The 22671-nt window shown below is 37.1% G+C and overlaps 1 long non-coding RNA gene across 1 annotated transcript; it reads left to right on the top strand.

Annotated features, from left to right (window-relative positions):
- The first annotated feature begins 5025 nt into the window (after positions 1-5025).
- LOC144379653 (uncharacterized) lies at positions 5026-20126 on the top strand. The gene is made up of 3 exons (XR_013442981.1): positions 5026-5084; positions 16782-16928; positions 20056-20126. It is a non-coding gene; the product is annotated as an uncharacterized LOC144379653 (long non-coding RNA).
- Positions 20127-22671: the final 2545 nt, after the last annotated feature.

Below are 22671 nucleotides of genomic sequence, written 5' to 3'. Positions count from 1 at the left end.
CAGGCCAGTAATCTCAAGGCAAATTCAGGGGGGTTTTTTGTATGGTTTTTTAAAAATTTTTTTATTCTCGATGGTGAGATCAATTTTTTGTTTATGTTACTAGTGACAGAATAATTCATTCTATTTTTCTATTGTGATTTCTAATAACACTAGCAGTAAATAAAATGATAAAATAATTGGTAGAATTTCAGAATTAGAAGACATTCAGTCAGTCAATTATGAAGGTAATTTACTTCCAGGCTCTTGTTTAACAGACAACAAAATTGAACCCTAAAGTTAAATGATTTACTCCAGGTTGGTAGTGAAATTATGACTGTGAATCATTCAAATCAAGAGTCTTTTCCACTGTAGCATGCACTGCCTTCAAGAAATATTTTAAAGATTTATTGAGTACTACATCTTTTATATTCCATTATGTTTACCAAATAAAAAAAGTGGGAAACAAAATAGTTTTCATTGTTTTCAGCTTAATAGAGACCATAATGATATAGCACATGTACATATCAGATTTTATGTTGGTGTCAAATGGTGGGGTGTTCTTAAAGATTTCATAACTGTGTAGAATGATAGGAATGAACATCAGCTGTAATTAAAAGTCTAATATGACGATATTTACTTGTGGGAATTTAATGCAATGTAGCTAAGATTAACATTTCAAATGTCAGTAAATGTGTTTTTAAGGGAAAACATGCAAAAAATGATAAATCACCTCACAGAGCTACAAACTCTTCAAAAAATGGTTTACTAGTGACATCTGCTGGCGTAATTTGGTAATAAAAATAAAAGTATCTCCTGGAAATAATTTCATGGAAATTAAGCGTGAGACAAAGAATCTTTGTGGGCAAATTGTTTTGTTTTTTTTTTAACTATCATTTACACTTACAATTTAAAAAAAAATTGTGTTTGTGCGTTCCCCCTCTCATTGGCATTTGACCAAGTATATTATTCTAATAACAGTATTAAACTTTATACTTTCTTCTCCACAGTGTATAATTCCAGCCTGAACCTCTCTAATAAGTTGTGTATCACCTAAGTTGTTTGATATGGTGCTGCACTTTTTCCTCCTCCTCTTTCCTGAACCTTGCACATAACCTTGCAAATGTAGAGATTCAGTAACTACGATTGACTCTTACTAGATATTTATGCCATTTATAGGCTAATAGAAAAGTCTGTGTGTACATGAGTTATAGGCATTATATTTATGCACGCTCAAAAATAAAAATGAGACTTTGTATTAGAGAACAATTTCTTTAGGAAGAGAAATGACTTTGTTTTTTGTTTTTTTCCTATGGAACAGATTTTCTGCACTATAAAATAATAGAGAAATAAAATACACTCAGTCCCTGGGTATTTTCTCTATTGGCACTTATTTCCTAGATGATTGTACTGTGGATTTAAGTTCTACTTATAGATGAATCACCCCTCTTCCTTGACCCCCAAACCTGTACAGCAGCCACTTGTTTCATTAACATTTCCATTTGTAGGTAACAGTCATCTCAAACTTACCATGTCCGAAATAAAACTGATTTTCTCCTCAAACCTGTTCTTCCCGTAGTCTTCCTCACTTCAGTAAATGGACGTTTTATCCTTTTGCTTGCTCAAATCAAAAATATTTTAATAATTTGTAAATTTTCTCTTTCTCTTGTACCATCAAGGAATTCCACCAACTCTATTTTTGAAATACCTTTGGAGTCTTACCACTTTTCTCTACCTCTACCACTTAATGACCTAGTCAAGCCACAATCGTCTTTCCCCTCCTAATTCACCTCTTTGCTGGTTTTTTTTTTTTTTTTAAGATTTTATTCATTTGAGAGACAGAGAGAGACAGAGCACAAACAGAGGGAGAGGCAGAGGGAGAGGGAGAAGCAGACTCCCCGCTGAGCTGGGAGCTGGGGCTCCATCCCAGGACCTGAGATCATGACCTGAGCTGAAGGCAGACGCTTAACCGCCTGAGCCACCCAGGCACCCCTCGCCTCTTTGCTGTTAACCTTGCCTTCCTGTGGTTTGTTTTCCAATGAGCAACCAAAGATTATCTTAAAATTTAAGACAGGTCTTTGTCACTCTTCTGCTGAGGCTTTGTTTTGGTTTTTTTTTTACCATGCCTAAAGGGCCCTACCAAGAACTTTGGACCACTCCTTCCCTCCTCCACTGTGACTGTGACCTCCTTTCCTACCACGGCTTCCCTCCCCTCTTTTGTTCCAGCTACAGTAATCTACTTTGCTGTTCTCCTTCAGTGCCACGAAAACTCCTAGTCAGGAGCTTTGTGCTTGCTCTTCCTTCAATCAGATACTCTTCCCTCCATCCTGTAAGGCTTCTGATCACATCATCAAATTTCACCTTCTTGGAGAGGCCCTTCCGGATTACACTACCTAAGATAAGAAGGCCCGACCACATCTGTTTCTCCTCTTCCCCTGCGTCGTGTTTTGCCATAGCACTTATCACCACCAGATATATTTACTTGTTTTCCTCGTACCTTTCCCTGGCCCAGAATGTCACCTGTATGGAAACAGAGATTCTGTATTGTCCGCTGTTACCTCCTTAGATCTGAAACTAGTGCTTACACATAGTAGGCATTCAGTCAGTATTTGTTGAGGAAATCAGTGAGCCTTAAGACGTGAATGTAGAAAGTAATTTGATTTGCATTATAATAACTGGATCTGTTAAATAGTGAGGCCCCTTCTAATGGGGTCTGTTCTGTATAAATCTTTCTGTGCATACCATACTTTTTACATTTAACTCAGATTACGATAGTGTTTCATAGTTAGGCTAAGGCTCAGACAATACTCTTGGTATCAAAATGCAGGGCGATATTATTATTTTAAAGATTCTTTTTAGGGGAATAATTACTTTTTTGTTCTTTTGACATAGACATCTGACCCTCAATTACCTTAACAGACCTTATACACATGAATGGAAAGAAGAATAGCCCCTTTTGAATTCAGGCTAAGACTTTATCAATATGAAGTGCTTCCCACAGGGTTCTGCTGAAAGAACCAAACTTCCATCATAATGAAATTGCAAATTCATTTGTACATGCCCTTTTTTATTTGAAAGCTACTTTTTGATGTTTGGTCTGCAATTAGATTTATTGTTTAAGGTCACAAATATGCAATCCTGACTAGACCAAGTTGTCAGAATCCTTTATCTATTCAGCATTGCACAAAGATAAATGGCTATCTCTTAACAATAACATACTAAAGCCAAAATTTGTTCCCACTTGTATATAATCTTTAATCAATCTGCTGCTTTCTGTTTTCCAGTCAGTAGACGCCTAGCCTAACCCGCTCACCACCCCACCTATCTAGAAATTGCCCAATTATGGGTTTTAAATTACTGAGAAACACTTCAGATGGAAAAAAGATAAGTTTAAGAATGTTAATGCTATAATTTTCTCATGCATATTTTTAGCTTAACATATGAATTCTTTTGCCTTTACCCTCATTCTGTGTGGGATGAGTAATTATGTAGTATGTTAGCTAAATTCTGTGATTACATTTCTCACTGTTAACAATATCGCAAAGTAGATCATGTTTCTTAATTAAAATGAATTCTTAAGTGTTTTAAAAGATCTATGCACACGAATTAAATTCTTTTCTGAGATTCTGTGTGTCCCCAGTAAAAATATCTACATTTAGACTTGTTCAGAAGGACTTCTTATATTTTTATGCATTTCCTTTGTGACCTTTCATATAAAAGGTATACTGAGAGAGTTGCCCAATTAGATTTGAGGCTGTACTTTTTATCCAAGAATATCCAGTGTCTAAAATTAACATACATTTGAGCATCATTGTATCACCAATCTCTATAGTTTCTCCAAAGGATTCTGATACTAGATATACAACAATTCTTTAGTAACTTGATCATACCTATAAAGCAGGCCATTAAGACTAGTATAGTAATGTCCCCATTTTAAAATCTTGTTTAAATATTTTTTGCAGATCTGAGAATCTTTTTTTAATTGTCATGCAGTTTGAACCTTCCCCCAGTTAAAAGGAATACACTATTTCAGAAGGAGGTATAAGAGAAAACCACAGTTTTTAAGTCAGAGGAACTTTTTTTTCCTGAATTCCGACTATTATTTATTTTGTGACCTCTTGGAAGTTGCCCGTTTTGGGGGAGGGGGCCTCTGCCCAGCTATAGAATAGAGAAATACTTATTCATAGAGGTGTGATATAATTAAATGAGACAACACATATAAAGTGCCCAAAACAATGCCCAGCAATAGTAAATACTCAATAAATATTATTTGAACTCCTGCCTCTGTGCCCTCCCCTTACCCCCACTCTGTTCCTGTTGCTATGTTATCCATTCTGATTGGGCTTACTCAAAAGTTAAAACTGTTGAACTAAACTTGAAGCCTTTTTGTGCCTGCCAGCTCTACATTGCTCTGCATTCACTGAATTAATAAGTAGGGAGAAGTCAGGACCTTGAATTGATCTATTCATAATACCCAGCAGGTGTATGTGGCCTTTTCTTCTCAACAATTTGCTCCCCCAGGGATTGGGTAAAATGAATATTCCACTCTGAGCCTTCATTTTAAGTCCACATGGAGCCCTTAGAAGATATACTTAAAACTCTCTTCCACCTGCAAATAGGAGAGTTGAGCCTTAAATTATGTTAATTTGACATAGGAAATTTTAATCATCCTGTGTAAGATGGCTTGCTTGTTTGTTGCATTTGTACTGCTCAGATCACTGTCCTAAAAGTTTCACCTTTTAAAAGTAATCTGTTTCAGGGGCGCCTGGGTGGCTCAGTCGTTAAGCATCTGCCTTCGGCTCAGGTCGATCCCAGGGTCCTGGGATTGAGCCCCACATCGGGCTCCCTGCTCGGCGGGAAGCCTGCTTCTCCCTCTCCCTCTCCCCCTGCTTGTGTTCCCTCTCTCGCTGTCTCTCTCTCTCTGTCAAATAAATAAATAAAATCTTTGAAAAAATAAAAAAATTTTAAAAATAAGTCATCTGTTTCAGAATAAATTTTAATAGCTACTTAATATACTACTTTATATCTCAAAAATTGTTACTTTATCATAATTTTTATTGTTTTAGGTGCAAAGATGGTTTGAAAGGATTTACATTCTCTGCTCTTAGGTAAGTAGTTTATTTACCTTATGTTAAGAGAGAATTTGCAAGTTAACTTTTTCAAAAAGTAATATTATTGTGCATAATTACAATAGATGTTTATCGACTCAGTTTTCTAGCCCAAAATAATTGCAGGAGTCACAGTCACTTTTACGATATTTTATTAAAAGAGTCTAATTTATTGGATTTCTTTCCCCCTAAAAATCAGTCAATCAACAACTGTTTTTGGAGGTGCCTGGGTGGCTCAGTCGTTAAGCGTCTGCCTTCGGCTCAGGTCGTGATCCCAGGGTTCTGGGATCAAGCCCCACATCGGGCTCCCTGCTCAGCGGGAAGCCTGCTTCTCCCTCTCCCACTCCCCCTGCTTGTGTTCCCTCTCTCACTGTGTCTCTCTCTGTCAAATGAATAAGTGAAATCTTTGAAAAAAAAAAAAATCAACAACTGCTTTTGGGACCTATTGTGTGCCTCATATCACTGGGTGTTAGGAAAGAATTAGAAGAACTCTCTCTTCAAGGAGCATTGGAAAAACAAAGCTACATGTGAATAATTACTGCAAAATTAAATATTGAATTGTGTGGTACCACATTATGGGCTTCATTAGGACAGGGCTCATGTCAGACACATTTTGAATCATAAGCTTCACTAGAGTCACTAGAATCTGCTTTTCACCCTGTATGCCATCTCTTGCCATAGTTATTGGCCGATAGTAGTAGATAGTGTAGAAAAGTTGGTTGGCAGCACTTCCATTGTATTTTACAGTTCACCAAGCATTTTCACATAGATTAGAAAATTTTCACAGCAGTTCTGTGAGATGGGTATTTTTATGCCCATGTGACGTGAGGCTTAGAATACTTAACTAATTTAATGTCACACAGTGACTGCATATACTTACTTGAAACCTAATGCTCTTCCAGTTTGTATTATAAATGTTGCCTCTTTTATTCTCCTAAGTACATATAGTAGATGCTTAGTGAAGATTAGGTGTGGAGTATTTATTATAAATATAGGAGGGAAAAATTAGGGTAGCCTTCGGTATGCTAGAAGATTTCATATGACTGTCTTTTTTAGGTTATTTTGAGGATCAAATGAGTTAATGCATGAAAAGTGTTTAGAACTGTGCATGGCACATAGTGCTCAAGAAACGTTGGCTATTACTGTTATTATTATTCTTATGGGGATAAGCCTTAAACTGCACTTGAAGGATAGCTTTAGAGAACTAGAAGGGAAGAGGAGGAACCTTCTGGGTAGAAGTGAATAATGTTAGCAAAAGTATGAACATTATAAACATGAAATATGAGGTAAGAGTGGGAAAATCAACTTAATTGGTATGAAAAGCTTATTTTAGGGATCATAAGGTTTTGTGGGGTTTTTTGATTTTTTAAATGATGGTCAGAGCAGGGCCAGATTTTGGAAGACCTAAACAGAAAAAAAAGAAGACAAATTTGAATTTGATAAGATGGGCAGTAGAGAGCCACTAAAGGGTTTTGAGCAGGGTAGTTGACATTGTTTCAGAAAGATTAGTCTGGCCACAGTATTTGGGACAGACATTGTGAAAGAGAGAATCAGAAGGAAGAAAGATGAAGTGATAAGGACTGGGATTTGGCGACAGTGGAGGATTAAAGAGAAAGAGGCAAAGTTGAGACTGGTGTCGAAGGAAATGAAGACCTACTGATTGATATTTTCCTTCTTCCTCTTTCCCTCCAATCCTTGCTACGAGCCAAGTTTTGAAAACCTAAGTACATGAAAAAAGGTGCTATTAACAGAAAATCAGATGGTGTGCAAGGAAGCTAGTTTGGGAGGGGACAAATTGAGTCCCCTGTGTGAATAAGAGTATCTTTGGTTGTGGAAACTCTGTGGTAACAGTAACTAAGTCATAATACACAGCGGTAATTTTTTCATATTATATTTTTCATTGAAAGATCATGAAACATTTCAGAAAATAACTTTTTGTTGTTGTTGCATTGAATGTGAAGATTCTATGTTATGTCAAAAGTTTATAACAAAACCAAAAGTTGGTTTTCCTAAAGAGAAAACTTTGCCTTTTCCCGTGTCTCTCCATAGGCTCCCAGAATCCTTACAGAAACTCAAAATGTATCCGATATTTTTGTGTCTCTTCGTCAAATCCACTCAAAATAAGGGGCTGGATAACTATTTGCACTTAGAATTTACTCTGTATTATAGGAAAATATTCTGGAAAAAAATGGTTATTAATTCTTGCTAAGTTAGTAGAAGTTATGAGAACAGATAGAGTCAAGGATAGAGTCAAAGGCTGGGAACCAGTTCAGGAGCCTTATGGTATACCAAACCTGCATCAACATAGTTTAATACTTAGAAGTGTATAGGCAGCTTAGTGATTAAGAGCCCAGGCTTTAGAGTCAGACAGTTTTTTGGGTCCAAGTAATTGTTTTTGGATGTGGTCAAATGCTTTTTCATGCTAACTCTCACGGAAATGATGGCACCTACTTACTTCGTAGTGTTGCTATGAGGATTAAATGATTTAATCCTCTGTACTGTCCTGTCATATAGTAAATGTTCAGAAAATGCTCATTATTACTATATTTGATCATTCAGTATGTATTAATTAAATTTTTACTATGTGCCAGTCCCTGGGGTGTAATAGCAAAAGATGTATAGAGTCTCACAGACCCACAGTTTAATGGGGGATGCAAACTACTAATAAGGTGCTTCTGCTATTGGGGACTCATTGGGCTTTGATAGCACAAGGGAAGGATTGCTAACTCACTGCAGCTTGGGCGGGGACAGTTTCTCCAAGGAAGTGACCTCTAATCTGAGATGGTCAGTCCTGGCCAAAAGAGAAACAGTGTAATGAACAGTGTGAGAGAGATGATTTTATCTGTTCTAACATAGTTTTTGTCTTGTTTATAAAGAACAGTAGTACAGACCTTGAACTCTCCATGCACACCCATGATTAAGAACCAAATTCTTTTGGAATAACAGCTACTGAGACTGCACAGCTGCCACCTTGTGACAATCTCATTACATGCCCTTTATGATTTAATAAGCTAGATATTTTACCAAGTTTGTCCGAATGAGATGGGATACACTTGTTGATAGTAATAGCTTGTTTCACCTCTCTTTTCTGAGTGTTTACATTTTCTTATTCTATTTGTCATAGGTCCCATGTTCCAGAACCTTAGTGTAGTATTACTGATCCCTTGTTTTTGTCTGCATTTTATGGTATTTTCTGAAAGTTCAGCAGGTAGAGTTCTCTTAAGAAAGCTTAGTTATTCTTTATAAGAGCAATGACTCATAGTGAAGGTACAAACAGCAAAAATGGAAAACTAGTAAAGGATACTGATTGAATGATATCTAATGGTAGCAACTCTTTTTTCCTTTCCTTTTCTTTTCTTTTCTTTTCTTTCTTTTCTTTCGCATTGTCTGGGAAAAAAATACTCCAGTTTTGATGAGATAAGAATAGTGTCTTCTCCCAGATATTAGGTTTTTCAGAAGAGAAATAACTAGATTAGAATAATATTGAGCTTAAGGTTTTCTAATGAAATTATGTGAGAATGCATGGAATCTTGACCATTTTATGATTCTCAGTCTTTAGTTTCCTCCATTTCCCTGAATATCTTTATATGACCTAATATTGCATTGCAGCTATTTTATGACTCAAAGTGACATGAGATATAACTTTATACTGAAAAATGAGAACCTCATTCAATTGTAACTATTAGTAGAATTTAGACAAAAAAATAGAATTTTTTGATCAACTAGTAGACCCAAGTAAATATTTCACCTGCTTTTTTGTTTGAAAAAACTTCAAGGTGTGTAATATCTTTAAAAAGTGGTAACTTAAGTTAAAAGGGTGCATCATAAAAGTGTTATGCTGTATTTTACTTGGTTAATTTGATTTTAAAATACGTGCATTGTTGGGAAGCTTGGGAAGATGGTGGAGTAGCAGGACCCTAAGTTCACCCCATCCCATGTTGACAACTAGATATCACTCACATCGATGTAAATACGCTAGAGGGCAATCCAAAGATGGGCAGAACAAACTCCACAACTAAATGTAAAGAAGCTGCATCTGAGGGGGTGCCTGGGTGGCTCAGTCAGTTAAGTGTCTGCCTTCAGCTCAGGTCATGATCTCAGGGTCCTGGGATCAAGTGCCATGTCGGGCTCTCTGCTCAGTGGGGAGTTTGCTTCTCCCTCTCATTCTCCCTCTGTGCTTTCCCTCTCTCTTTTTCTCTCTCAAATAAATAAATGAACTCTTTAAAGAAAAAAAAGCTGCATCTGAGAGGTTACCAAGGGTAGAAACAGTGGTTGGGAGCTGCCCACAGGAGGGAGGAAGCTACAGGTGTAGAGAGGGGAAAGAAAACAGTCTCTCACACTAGGGATCCCAAACCATAACATCTGGCATTGAAAACCAGAGGGGCTGAATTCCATGAGTTTGTATAAATCACAGGATTTGGAGTCTGGAGCTTAAAAAGTCAGCTGACTCAGCACCGGGCAAGATGGGAGAGTGAGTGATAGCTGGATCCTGCCTTTAAAGATACAGCAGCCCATAGAGAGGCAACATAGAAATGACAGTTTGCATAGTGCCTGGGACAAACAAGAGGAAGATATGTTTATACTGATTTTGAGTGTGTTAGGGGACTTCTCTGGGAACAAAGGAGGTGGCAGGCACCATTTTCCTCCCCTGCTGCCCAGCATAAACACAGGGCCACCTGTGGGCAGCACTGCGCAGACACTTGCTACCTAACCTGCTAGCAGTGTGCCTTGCCCATGTGTTCTCCTGAGGACTGGCACACTCCAAGCATGCTGACCTCAGCCCTTAGCTCACCTGATGTCTTCTCAGAGCTCGCAGCCTGTGTCTCACTAACACCACAGAAAGCAAGCAAAGCCCACAACAGATACAGAGTCAATGAAGATGTCTGGACTGAAAGAAAAAGCGACTCAGACACAACACAAGCAACACAAACAGGAGATTCCCCTGAAGTGCCAGGTTCTGGTGAACAGGGGACACTATACTGCAGAGCAGTACAGGACCTCTTCTTCATGAAGCCATTACTTTCAAGAGCAGAAGGTGTAGCTGACTTTCCTAACAAAGAGAAACTGACACAGATAGACAAAATGAGGAAACAGAGGAATATGTCCCAAATGAAAAAACAGGACAAAATCACAGCAGGAGATTAAGTGAAACAGAAAAAAGTAAGATGTTTGATAAAGAATTTAAAGTAATGCTCATAAAGATAGTGGACTTCAGAAAAGGGTGGAGGACATCAGTGAAACTCTTGACAAAGAGATAAAAAATGGGTGCCTGGATGGCTCAGTCATTAAGTGCCTGCCTTCAGCTCAGGTCATGATCCCAGGGTCCTGGGATCGAGCCCTGCATCGGGCTCCCTGCTTGGCAGGAAGCCTGCTTCTCCCTCTCCCACTCCCCCTGCTTGTGTTCCCTCTCTTGCTGTGTCTCTCTCTGTCAAACAAATAAATAAATAAACTCTTTAAAAAAGAGAGAGAGATAAAAAATAACGTATCAGAGGTGAAGAACTCGATAAATGAAATTAAAAATACAATAGATGGAATAAATAAACAGTAGGCTACAGGAAGCAGAGGAGCCTGTAAGTGACCTGGAGGATAGAGTAATGGAAAGCAATCAAGCTGAACAGGTGAGAGACAAATAAATACTACATAATGAGAATAGACTTAGAAAATTCAGTGACTCCCTCAAGCATAAGAGAGAAAGGGGGACAGAAAATGTATTTGAAGAAGTAATAGCTGAAAACTTCCCACATCATGGGAGGGAAACAGAGATCCTGATTCAGAGGCACAGAAATCCCCCTGTTAGGATTCAACCTAAGGAGGTACACACCAAGACACATAGTAATTAAAATGGTAAAAAATAGTGATAAACGAAGAATTTTATTTTATTTTATTTAAAGATTTTATTTATTTGACACACAGAGAGAGATAGCGAGAGCAGGAACACAAGCAGGGGGAGTAGGAGAGGGAGAAGAAGGCTTCCCGCCAGGCAGGGAGCCCGATGCAGGGCTCAATCCCAGGATCCTGGGATCATGACCTGAGCCAAAGGCTGACACTTAACGACCGAGCCACCCAGGTGCGCCAGGAAAGAATTTTAAAGATTGTAAAAAAAAAAAAAAAGATGGTTACATATACAGGAAACCCCATAAGGCTATCAGCTGATTTTTCAGCAGAAACGTTGCAGACCAGAAGGGACTGGTATGATATATTGAAAGTGCTCAAAGGGAAAAATTGGAAGCCAAGAATATTCTATCCAGCAAGGCCGTCATTCAGATTAGAAGGAATTTCCCAGACAAACAAAAGTTAAAAGAATTCATGACCACTAAACCAGTCCTACAAGAAATGCTAAGGGGGGCTTTGTAAGAGGAAAACAAAAATCATAAGTAAGAGTAAGAAAAAACAGGAAGTACAAAAACAACAAAAAAATAACTATATCTATAAAAATCAGTCAAGAGAAGCACAAAATAAAAAGATGTAAAATATGATACCAAATATCTGAAATGTGGAGAGGAGAGGAGTAAAATTAAGCAACCATTAGCTGAACATAGAGTGCTATATGCGGAAGATGTTATATATAAACCTAACGGTAACTACAAGTCAAAAACAGTAATAAATTGAATGAGATCTTGCCATTTGCAACGACGTGGATGGAACTGGAGGGTATTATGCTGAGCGAAATAAGTCAAAGAGAGAAAGACATGTATCATATGACCTCACTGATATGAGGAATTCTTAATCTCAGGAAACAAACTGAGGGTTGCTGGCGTGGGGGGTGGGGTGGGAGGGATGGGGATGACTGGGTGATGGACACTGGGGAGGGTATGTGTTCTGGTAAGCGCTGTGAATTGTGCAAGACTGTTGAATCTCAGATCTGTACCTCTGAAACAAATAATGCAATATATGTTAAGAAAGAAAAAAAGAAGAAAAATGTAGCAGGAGGGGAAGAATGAAGGGGGAGAAATCGGAGGGGGAGAAGAACCCTGAGAGACGATGGACTCTGAAAAACAAACTGAGGGTTCTAGAGGGGAGGGGGGTGGGAGGATGGGTTAGCCTGGTGATGGGTATTGAGGAGGGCACGTTCTGCATGGAGCACTGGGTGTTATGCACAAACAATGAATCATGGAACACTATATCTAAAACTAATGATGTAATGTATGGGGATTAACATAACAATAAAAAAAATTTTTAAAAAACAGTAATAAATTTAAAAAAACAATAAGGAATCCAAATATTTTGCTAAAGAAAGCCAACAAATCATGAAAGAAGAGAGCAAGAGAAGAAAGGAACAGAGAGGAACTATCAAAATAACCATAAGTCAAGTAACAAAATGGCAATAAATACATACATATCAATAATTACTTTGAATGTACATGGACTAAATGCTCCAATCATGGCACATGATGACAGAATGGATAAAAAAGCAAGACCCATCTACATGCTGCCTGCCAGAGACTCATTTCAGACCTAAGGACATATGCAGACTGAAAGTGAAGGGATAGAGAAACATCTATCATGCAAATGGAAGTGAAAAGGTAGCCTGAGTAGCAAGTTATATCGACAAAATAGACTTTCATACAAGGACTGTAAAAAGGGACAAAGGACACTGTATGATCATAAACAATACAATCCAACAAGAAGATATAAAAATTGTAAATATTTATGAATCCAACTTGGGAGCACCCAAATAAATACATAAAGCAGTTAATAACAAACATAAAGAAAATGATCAATAGTAATACAATAATAGTAGGGTACTTCAACACTTCACTTACATCAATAGACAGATCATTCAAACAAAATCAACAAAGAAACAGTGGTTTTGAATGACATATTGGCCCAGATGGATCTAACAGATATAGTCAGAACATTCCATCCTAAGACAGCAGAATACACATTCTTTTCAAATGTACATGGAGCATTCTCCAGAATAGATCACATATTAGGCCACAAAACAAGTCTCAACAAATTCAGAAAAATTGAAGTTATAAAAATACATCTTGGGCGCCTGGGTGGCTCAGTTGGTTAAGCGACTGCCTTCGGCTCAGGTCATGATCCTGGAGTCCCAGGATCGAGTCCCGCATCGGGCTCCCTGCTCAGCAGGGAGTCTGCTTCTCCCTCTGACCCTCCCCCCTCTCATGTGCTCTCTCTCTCAAATAAATAAATAAAATCTTTAAAAAAAAAAAAAATACATCTTTTCTGACCACAATGGTATGAAACTAGAAATCAAGCACAAGAAAAAACATGGAAAGCACATAAATACATGGAGGTTAAATAACATACTACTAAACAATGAATGAGTAAATCAAGAAATCAAAGAGGAAATAAAAAATACATGGAGAGAAATGAAAATGCAAACACAATAGTCCAAAATCTGGGATATAGCAAAAGCTGTTCTAAGAGGGAAGTTTATAGCAATATAGGCCTACCTCAAAGAAGCAAGAAAAATCCTAAATAAACAACCAATCTAACCTTACATCTAAAGGAACTAGAGAAAGAACAACAAACAAAGCCACAAGCCAGTAGAAGGTAGGAAATAATAAAGATTAGAGCAGAAATAAAGTAGAAACTAAAAAAACAATAGAACAAATCAGTGAAACCAGGAGCCAGTTCCTTGAAAAATCAACAAAATCATAAGCCTTTAGCCAGATTCATAAAAAGAGAGAGAGGACTCAAGTAAATAAAATTAGAAATGAAAGGGGAGAAGTAACAACCGAAGCACAGAAATCAAAAAGATTGTAGGAGAATGTTAACCTATGTCCCAGCAAACAAAAGTCCAGGACCAGATGGTTTCACAAGGGGATTTACCAAACATTTAAAGAAGAGTTAACACCTGTTCTCAAACTATTCCAAAAAATAGAAAAGGAAAACTTCTTAATTTATTCTATGAAGCCAACATTACCCTGATACCAAAGCTAGATAAAGACACTACAAAAAAAGAGAAATACAGGCCAATATCTCTTTCTGAACATAGATGCAAAAATTTTCAACAAAATACTAGCAAACTGAACCCAACAATACATTAAAAATTCATTCACCAGAATCAAGTGGAATTTATTCCTGGGGTGCAAGGGTGGTTCAGTATTCACAAGTCAATCAATGTGATTCATCACATCAATAAAAGAAGGAATAAAAACCAAATGATCATTTTAATGGATGCAGAAAAAGCATTTTAGAATATAAAACATCCATTCATGATAAAAACGCTCAGCAAAGTGGGATTAGAGGGAACACCTCAACATAATAAAAGCCATAAATGAAAAACCCACAGCTAACATAATATTCAATGGTGAAAAACCGAGAGCATTTCCCCTAAGGTCAGGAACAAGACAAGGATGTCCACTCTCACCACTCATATTTAACGTAGTACTGGAAGTCCTAGCCACAGTGATCAGAAAAGAGGAAGGAAGAAGTAAAACTTTTTCTATGTGCAGATGACATGATACTATATATGGAAAACCTTAAAGACTCCACCAAAAAGCTATTAGAACTATTGAATTCAGTAAGATTGCATGATACCAAATCAACATATAGAAATTCATGGTATTTTTATATACTAATAAGCAACAGAAAGAGAAATTAAGAAAGCAATTCCATTTACAATTGCACCAAAGGTAATAAAATATCTAGGAATAAACTTAACCAAGGAGGTGAAAGACTTGTGTAAAAATATATAAATTATCTTTTATCAATGTTTTATAGTTTATATTTTATATATATATATTATATATAGTTTATATATTTATAAACAATATTTATAAACATTGATAAAAGATGTTGCTGTTTCTACACAAACAAGTGGAAAGATAATCTGTGCTCATGGATTGGAAGAACAAATATTGTAAAAGTGTCCATACTACACAAATGTATACAATCTACAGATTTAATGTTATCCCTATCAAAATACCAACATTTTTCACAGAACTGGAACAAAGAATCCTAAAATTTGTATGGAACCACAAAGACCCCGAATAGCCAGAGCAATTTTGAAAAAGAAAAGCAAAGTTGGAGATGTCACAATTCCAGACTTCAACTTATACTACAAAGCTTTAGTAATCAAAACAAGCATGGTACCAGCACAAAAATAGGCACATAGATCAATGGAACAGAATAGAAAACCAGAGGTAAACTCACAATTATATGGTCAGTTAATCTTCGACAAAGCAGGAAAGAATATCCAGTGGGAAAAAGACAGCCTCTTCAACAAATGGTGTTGAGAAAAGTGGACAGCAACATGCAAAAGAATGAAACTGGCCCACTGGCTTACACCATACACAAAGCTAAATTCCAAATGGATTAAGGACCTAAATGTGAGACATAAAACCGTAAAAATCCTAGAAGAGAGCACAGGCAGTAACTTCTCTGATATCGGACATAGCAACTTTTTTCTAGAGATGTCTCCTGAGGCAAGGGAAGCAAAAGCAAAAATAAAACTATTGGGACTACATCAAATAAAAAGCTTCTGCACAGCAAAGGTAATAATCAACAAAACTAAAAGACGGCCTATGGGATGGGAAAAGATATTTGCAAATGACATATCTGATAAAGGGTTAGTATCCAGAATTATAAAGAACTTCGATAACTCGATGCCTGAAAAACAACTAATTCAATTTAAAAATGAGCAGACAAGATGAACGAACATTTCTCCAAAGAAGACATCCAGATGTCCAACGGACACATGAAAAGATACTCACCATCAGTGATCATCAGGGAACTGCAAAGCAAAACTGCAATGAGCTATCACCTCACACCTGGCAGAATGGCTAAAATCAACAACACAGGAAACAACAGGTGTTGGCAAGGATGTGGAGAAATAGGAACCCTCTTGCACTATTTGTGGGAATGCAAACTGATGCAGCCATGCTGGAAAACAGTATGGGGATTCCCCAGAAAGTTGAAAATGGAACTACCCTACAACCTAGTACTCACAGTACTGGGTATTTACCCAAAAAATACAGAAACACTAATTCACAGAGACACTACGTGTACCCTCTGGTTATTGCAGCATTATTTACAATAGCTAAATTATGGAAGCAGCCCAAGTGTCCATCAATAGGATAAAGAAGAGGTTTTATACACACACACACACATACACATATACACACAATGGAATATTGAGCCACAAAAAAGAATAAAATCTTGCCATTTGCAACAACATGGATGAGCTAAAGAGTATAATGCTAAGCAAAATAAGCCAGCTAGAGAAGGACAAATACCGTATTATTTTACTCATATGTGGAATTTAGGAAACAAAACAAATGAGCAAAGGAAAAAAAATGAGAGAGAGAGACAAACGAAGAAATAGACTCTTAACTACAGAGAACACACTGATGGTTACCAGAGGGTAGGTGGGTGGGGGATGGGTGAAATAGGTGAAGGAGATTACACTTATCTTGATAAACACTGAATAATGTTGAGTCAGTGTATTATGCACCTGAAACTAATATAACACTGTATGTTAACTATGCTGGAACTAAAATAGAAAACTTAATAGAAGAATTTATTGCATTATTAAAGAAATGGCTGTCAGCATTTTCTTATAAAGGATAAGATTTTATTTAAATTTTGAAAAACATTATTTCAAATGATAAGGTACTCTCCAAAATGTATTTGTATATTAACAGAATCAGGATGGGTTTTTTTCCTTATTGTCTTTTTCCTTTTATTTTTTAAAGGTGAAAATGCCTCACATTGTGCTCTTTTCTTTAGGTTTATTGTAGGGAAGGAAGAAATTCCCACACATTCTTATTCACCAGAAGCAGCATATGCAAAAGTGGAACAAAAGACAGAGAAACATGAAGAAAAGCCAAGAAGATTGAATATAATTGCTCTAATCAGGAAACTTGTGGATTCAGTGTAAGTTTTTTATCTTGATATTTAGCACACTGTGTTACTGTTTTATATGATATTTGTACTTTGCCAAGGTGTTTTATTTTCTTTTCAGTAATGATATACATATATATCATATCTATCTTTTTTTTTTTTTACCAGAAACACGTGCATAGAGTTTTATAAAAGGCACATAATGGCAAGTCAGTGTTATTTATTATTTTTGTCTGGACTATAGACCAACATATGCCTTTAGAATAGATTTATATGAACTTGTAATAGTTTTCTATGTCAAACTAGACACAGTTGTAGGAGGCTAGAATGGGGAACTTTAGGAAACAGGTTAATATGTGCTAATCAAATATTCCAAATGTGGAAAGGAGAAAGAAAAGTTCTGGGGCACATTCAAGAAGATAGAGGAATAATAAGGAGCAAACCTTACATAAATGTTTTTTGTAAGAGTAGAAATTTTCAGGGCTTTGGAAATGGAATAAAACATCTTTATTTGTATATTATACAAAGAAGTCTGAATTTCATACAAATAGTATTTGTTTTTTTTGGTTTTTTTTTTAACTTTGTCCTTTTTTTGTTGTTGTTATGTTAGTCACCATACAATACATCATTAGTTTTTGATGTAGTGATCCACGATCCATTGTTTTCGTATAACATCCAGAGCTCCACGCAATATGTGCCCTCCTTAATACCCATCACTGGGCTATTTCAAGTATAGGAATTATACTTCTATATAATATTAAAATACATCTATAATTAATAGAAAATTTAGTGATTTAAAATTAGAACATCAGTTAATAAAAATAATCTTTGTAGTGATATTTTAGAGAGTGTTGAATGAATAGCCAATATAGAAAGTTAGGGATCAGTTATGGGAAGCTGAAGCCAATACATCAGACCTTAGACTCTCATTTCACCCCTGCTGGCTTTGTGACTTTGGGCAAGTGATTTAACCACTCTGGACCCTAAAGTCCTCATTTGTTAACTTGGGTTAATGATCTCTGTTATGGAGTGTTGCGTCCATTAAATGAAATAACATGTGAGTTGCCTCACGTACATGAGCACAGAGTAGGTGCTCAAAATTTTTACTGTATTTAAAGACTTTGTCTTCATTTTAGTATACAGCACATACAGAAGGTAAGAGGGAGGGAAGGAATAACAGATGGCAGGAATAATTGTGGTAGTAAACTTTTTAAAAAAATTTATGTATATCCTTTTTTTTTATCATGATAAGTGCACTCCTTAATCCCCATCACCTGTTTCACCCATATCCCTAACTACCTCCCCTCTGATAATCAGCAGTTTGTTCTCTGTAGTTAAGAGTCTGTTTCTTGATTAGTTTCTCTCTCTTTTTTTTCCCTTTGCTCATTTGTTTCCTAAATTCCACATATGAGTAATACGGTTGAATATTACTGTGTGTGTGTGTGTGTGTGTGTGTGTGTGTGTGTGTGTGTGTATACCACCTCTTCTTTATCCATTCATTGATTGAAATGGGCTGCTTCCATAATTTGGCTATTGTAAATAATGTTGCAATAAACATAGAGATGCATATGTCCGTTTGAATTAGTGTTTTGTAATTTTTGGGTAAATAGCCACTAGTGAGATTGGTAATGAACTTCTTAATTCTTAAGCAAGTTCAAAATAGTTACTGATCACCTGAGTGAAGAAAAGAGACAAGGAATCCCTATTCATGGAAATCATGTCACCATGAATCAGAGGGGAATGCGGAGACGGGAATGCAGAGAATGTACTATGTGGGTGAATCATGCCTTGGGTATCAGAACTAATCAGGTCATGGCAGAACTTGTCAGACTTGCCTCCGTGAGTCCACTGCTGTGGAAGCAGATGCAGGGTAATACATAAGCAGAGCAGATAAGACAGGAGATGGGGAGTCCAGGTTTTGAGAAGTTTTAATAACAGACTGAGGGAAGATTAAATGACAGTATAGCTGATACCAGAATTGAACTTCACTAGCAAAGAGAGTTTAACGATTTCTGTGTAGTTCCAGTAGCACTGGCTGAGGAATGCCTTTGAAGAGGACACTTAGAAGTATGAAGAGTGATGGTTTACACATGGCCACCCCTCTCTGATTTACCTCTCTTAGGTCCCAGCTTTAATCCCTCAACTTCACATGGCCAGATATGTCCCATCATCCTGATGACATAAGGGCTACGGGCAGCAGGAATCCCTGCCGTCCCCCTTGTCTGTGAAGGGCTACACGTATATGCCAGCTGTGGTGCAGAATTGGATTTCCGAAAGGGTTTTGCTAATCAGTTTGCAAATGGAATTAAAGAGGTGTGGAGCCAGAATATCACTCTACACATTATTGTTACAAACAAGAAACTTAATGTGTTCCAACCATGAGATAATTAATTAACTGCAGTCTGCAAGAATTACAAAGACTACTCATTTTGGAACATGAACACTTCATAGAGAAAGGGGGAGAGCCAGACCCCTGTTAGATATTTTACTTACTTTTTTACGCCTCAATATAGTCCTGGAGTCAGCATACCAAATAATTAAAAATCTATGTGTCTTGAACAGTAGCCCCCCCAGCAGAAACATTTACTAAACACCAGAGGACCAAGTGGTTTGCATTTAAATCACAAATAACCTACTTTTGAATTCCCACATGATCTATTACTCTATTTATTTTAAAAACTGAATTTTGAATTCTAATACCGTATCATGTTTCTTTTCCAGATGTTTTCTCTCAAATATAATTAAGTATAAATTCCTGTAACCTGAGCACTTTCTCGTTATGATTGTTGCTCAAGTACTGACTTCATGGGTGACTTATGACCGTTATACTCTACAGTAAGCAACTTAAAGCTTCCAAAAGATTTGGCAGAGTATAGAGATAATATATTACATATTTTTCATATTTAGTCACAAATATTTACCAATGTTTTTTCTGTTCTGCATTTAAGTATTTTGACTGCAGTCACATATTTTATGCACTGTGTCAAATGGTGAACTGAAAAGAAAAAAAAATCTGTTATCTTTGCTTTTTTATGTCCTAAGAAACCAAAAGATGCATGCATTTAGAAACAAGTAGGTATTGTTTTCTGCTTTTTTGGTTAGAGAGTGTTAAGCACATCTACACACATACACATCATTTATTATTTTTGTCTTATTTCAGATGTAAGCATGGACCAAGGCATAGGTGTTGCAAACACTATGAAGATAATTGCATCTCTTATTGCATTAAAGTAAGTATATAAAAGTATCACTGTTAGCCATGGGGAATATATATAGAAATAACTTTATAAAGATTGTATTTATTTGAGAGAGAGAAAAAACATGAGTGGGGGGAGGGGCAGAGGGAGAGGGACAAGTAGACTCCCCACTGAGCACAGAGCCAGATGCTGGGCTTAATCCAGGACCTGAGATCATGATCTGAGCCAAAGTCAGACACTCAACTGGCTGAGCCACCCAGGCGTGCCCCATATAGAAATAACTTTTGAATTAAGGCACGATTTCAAAGTAAATGGAAAAATAGACAGTAATTGCTATCATTCTTTGCATTTGACTTGAAGAATGAGAAATTTGTGAAAAATAGATAACAATTTAGCTTTTAGTATTCATTTACCAGATCCTTGGTTAATTAATTTTAAAATTCGCTTATTTAAAAGTTAGTGAAGGGGTGCCTGTGTGACTCAGTCGGTTAAGTGTCTGCCTTCAGCTCAGGTCATGATCCCAGGGTCCTGGGATCAAGCCCCGTTTCGGGCTCCCTGCTCAGGGGGAGTCTGCTTCTTGCCCTTCCTCTCCCTCTGCCCCCTCCCCTGCTCATGTTCTCTCTTTCTGTCTCAAATAAATAAAATTGTATAAAAAAATCAGTGTAAAACTTTTAAAGTAGAAGAGAAGGTGAAGCAACAACAGCAAAAAAGACAGAAAAATAAAGTTATTAAAATTTATATGTTGTAATGTGTTCTCATTAGAATGCGTGCTAGAACAAGGTCCCTGGGGTATGCTGTCTACTAGTGGATCAGCAGTCATACACATACCCTGTGCGCAATCTGATACAGTGGCATTTGGTGTTGGACTTGTAAAGCTGTTACATTTTTGAAGGCATGGAGGTTACTGGAGCATGTTCAACAGTTACTCTACATGAAGGAAGTTAGCTGTGCCCACTGGCAGAAATTCCTCCCTCCCTAGTATATTTGTGTACTAGAATGTCTCTGCTCACACCCGTCCCCCGTTCTGTGCCTGCCGTCCTTCCATCCTCCATCACCACCACCTCTGGGGAGGAAGTCATTTTCATTGCAGTTAGTCTGGTGCAGGTGGCACCACCTGCCACAAATTCTCTAGTTTTGTCTGTCACAATCCTGATGCTTTAAAAAGTTTATGTTCTTCCTTTATAATATCTGATCCCCACTCAGTTGGTGATGGGAAGTTGTACAGCACCCCCAAAAGACAGCCTCCCAGCAGTCACTCTGAGGAAGAGGGACTGTATCACATTTCGCTTCTGAATGTGAATGCCTGTGGTCTAATATTGATGGTGGCATATACCCAAGCTAACACTTACCTTAGAGTCCCTGAAGATATGAGCAGAGGTTAAAGCAGTATTTTTTCATTTGTGCAGTGGTTTCTGAAACACTCCTTCCAAATCTGATTTCCTGCCCCACTTGTACAATGGCGGGGGGGCGGGCAGCAATGTTGCTGGCAGCCCTCAAGATCTGCCAGCTCCCAGGCAGGAGTTACGCCCTCCAAATGGACGTAATTCTGATTTAAGGGGAGACTTCAGGAGGGGAACTAAGAGAACTATTCTGATTAAATCGGAGGTATTTGAGAAAGTTTGGAAAGAGGGCAAGTGATATTTAAAAAAAAATTATATGAGAAAAGGAGAATTACTGAGGAAGGAAAACATCTAGTCATTGTATCAAAATGTGTACCAGTCCTATAAACTTGGCAATTTATGTATAAATTGGAATATTGTCCATGAATGTAAAATTATTTGGAGACCTGTAGGTGAGGAATTTACGCTACAAATATAGTAAAATACTTTGACAGTGCACCTTATTATCCTAACAGCTCAGTTATACCACATGTTAAATCATATCCCTGAGTAAATATTCGTATGAATTAGCCTTCCCTGCAGCTCACTATGCTCCATTCATACTTTTTGTTGGTTCCTCGTAAGTGCCAATCTCTGTTTTGTCTTTGTGCTTTCTGCCCAAGCTATCTGAAATGTTTTTCTCATGCTAGCTCCTTCTCTTTTCTGTTTAAATGTCACATCCTCTTTCACTTTCCCTTACCACCTAATTTAATATCGGCTGCCTCTTATTTGCCTCCTAGAGTCTTATTTCCTGCACAACACTTAACTGTAATCTGTAATTATTTTATGTACTTACTTATTTGCTCTTTCTCTAATGAGCGTGAAGCTCCATGAAGGCAAAAACTTTGTGTCCTCTTCACCACTCTGTCCCCAGCATCTAGTGTAGTGGTTGGCACATGAGAGGCCTTCAGTGAATGTTTTCTGAATACGTGAAAGGGTGAATGGATGGAAGGATGAATGGATCTCGTGAAAATAGCATGGAAAGATTGAACAGGAGTGTGATCCTTGAATCTTTAGATTAATATTGTTAAGATTATTAATGGCAAGATAAAGTGTGAACATGCATTAAACATATACTGGGCAGTTTCAGTTAAGTAAATGCATGGTAATTTATGCTGATTGGTCAGACAATTTAATTTTCATGTTTTAACCAGGTGTTAAATAGTTTCAGGTAAATTAATGAATGTTTCTTCATAGTAA

This window comes from Halichoerus grypus, chromosome 12, assembly GCF_964656455.1.
Source record: "Halichoerus grypus chromosome 12, mHalGry1.hap1.1, whole genome shotgun sequence".
Classification (NCBI taxonomy): Eukaryota; Metazoa; Chordata; class Mammalia; order Carnivora; family Phocidae; genus Halichoerus; species Halichoerus grypus.
The sequence above is the reverse complement of the archived record's forward strand: the minus strand, read 5'-3'. Positions and strand labels throughout refer to the sequence as shown.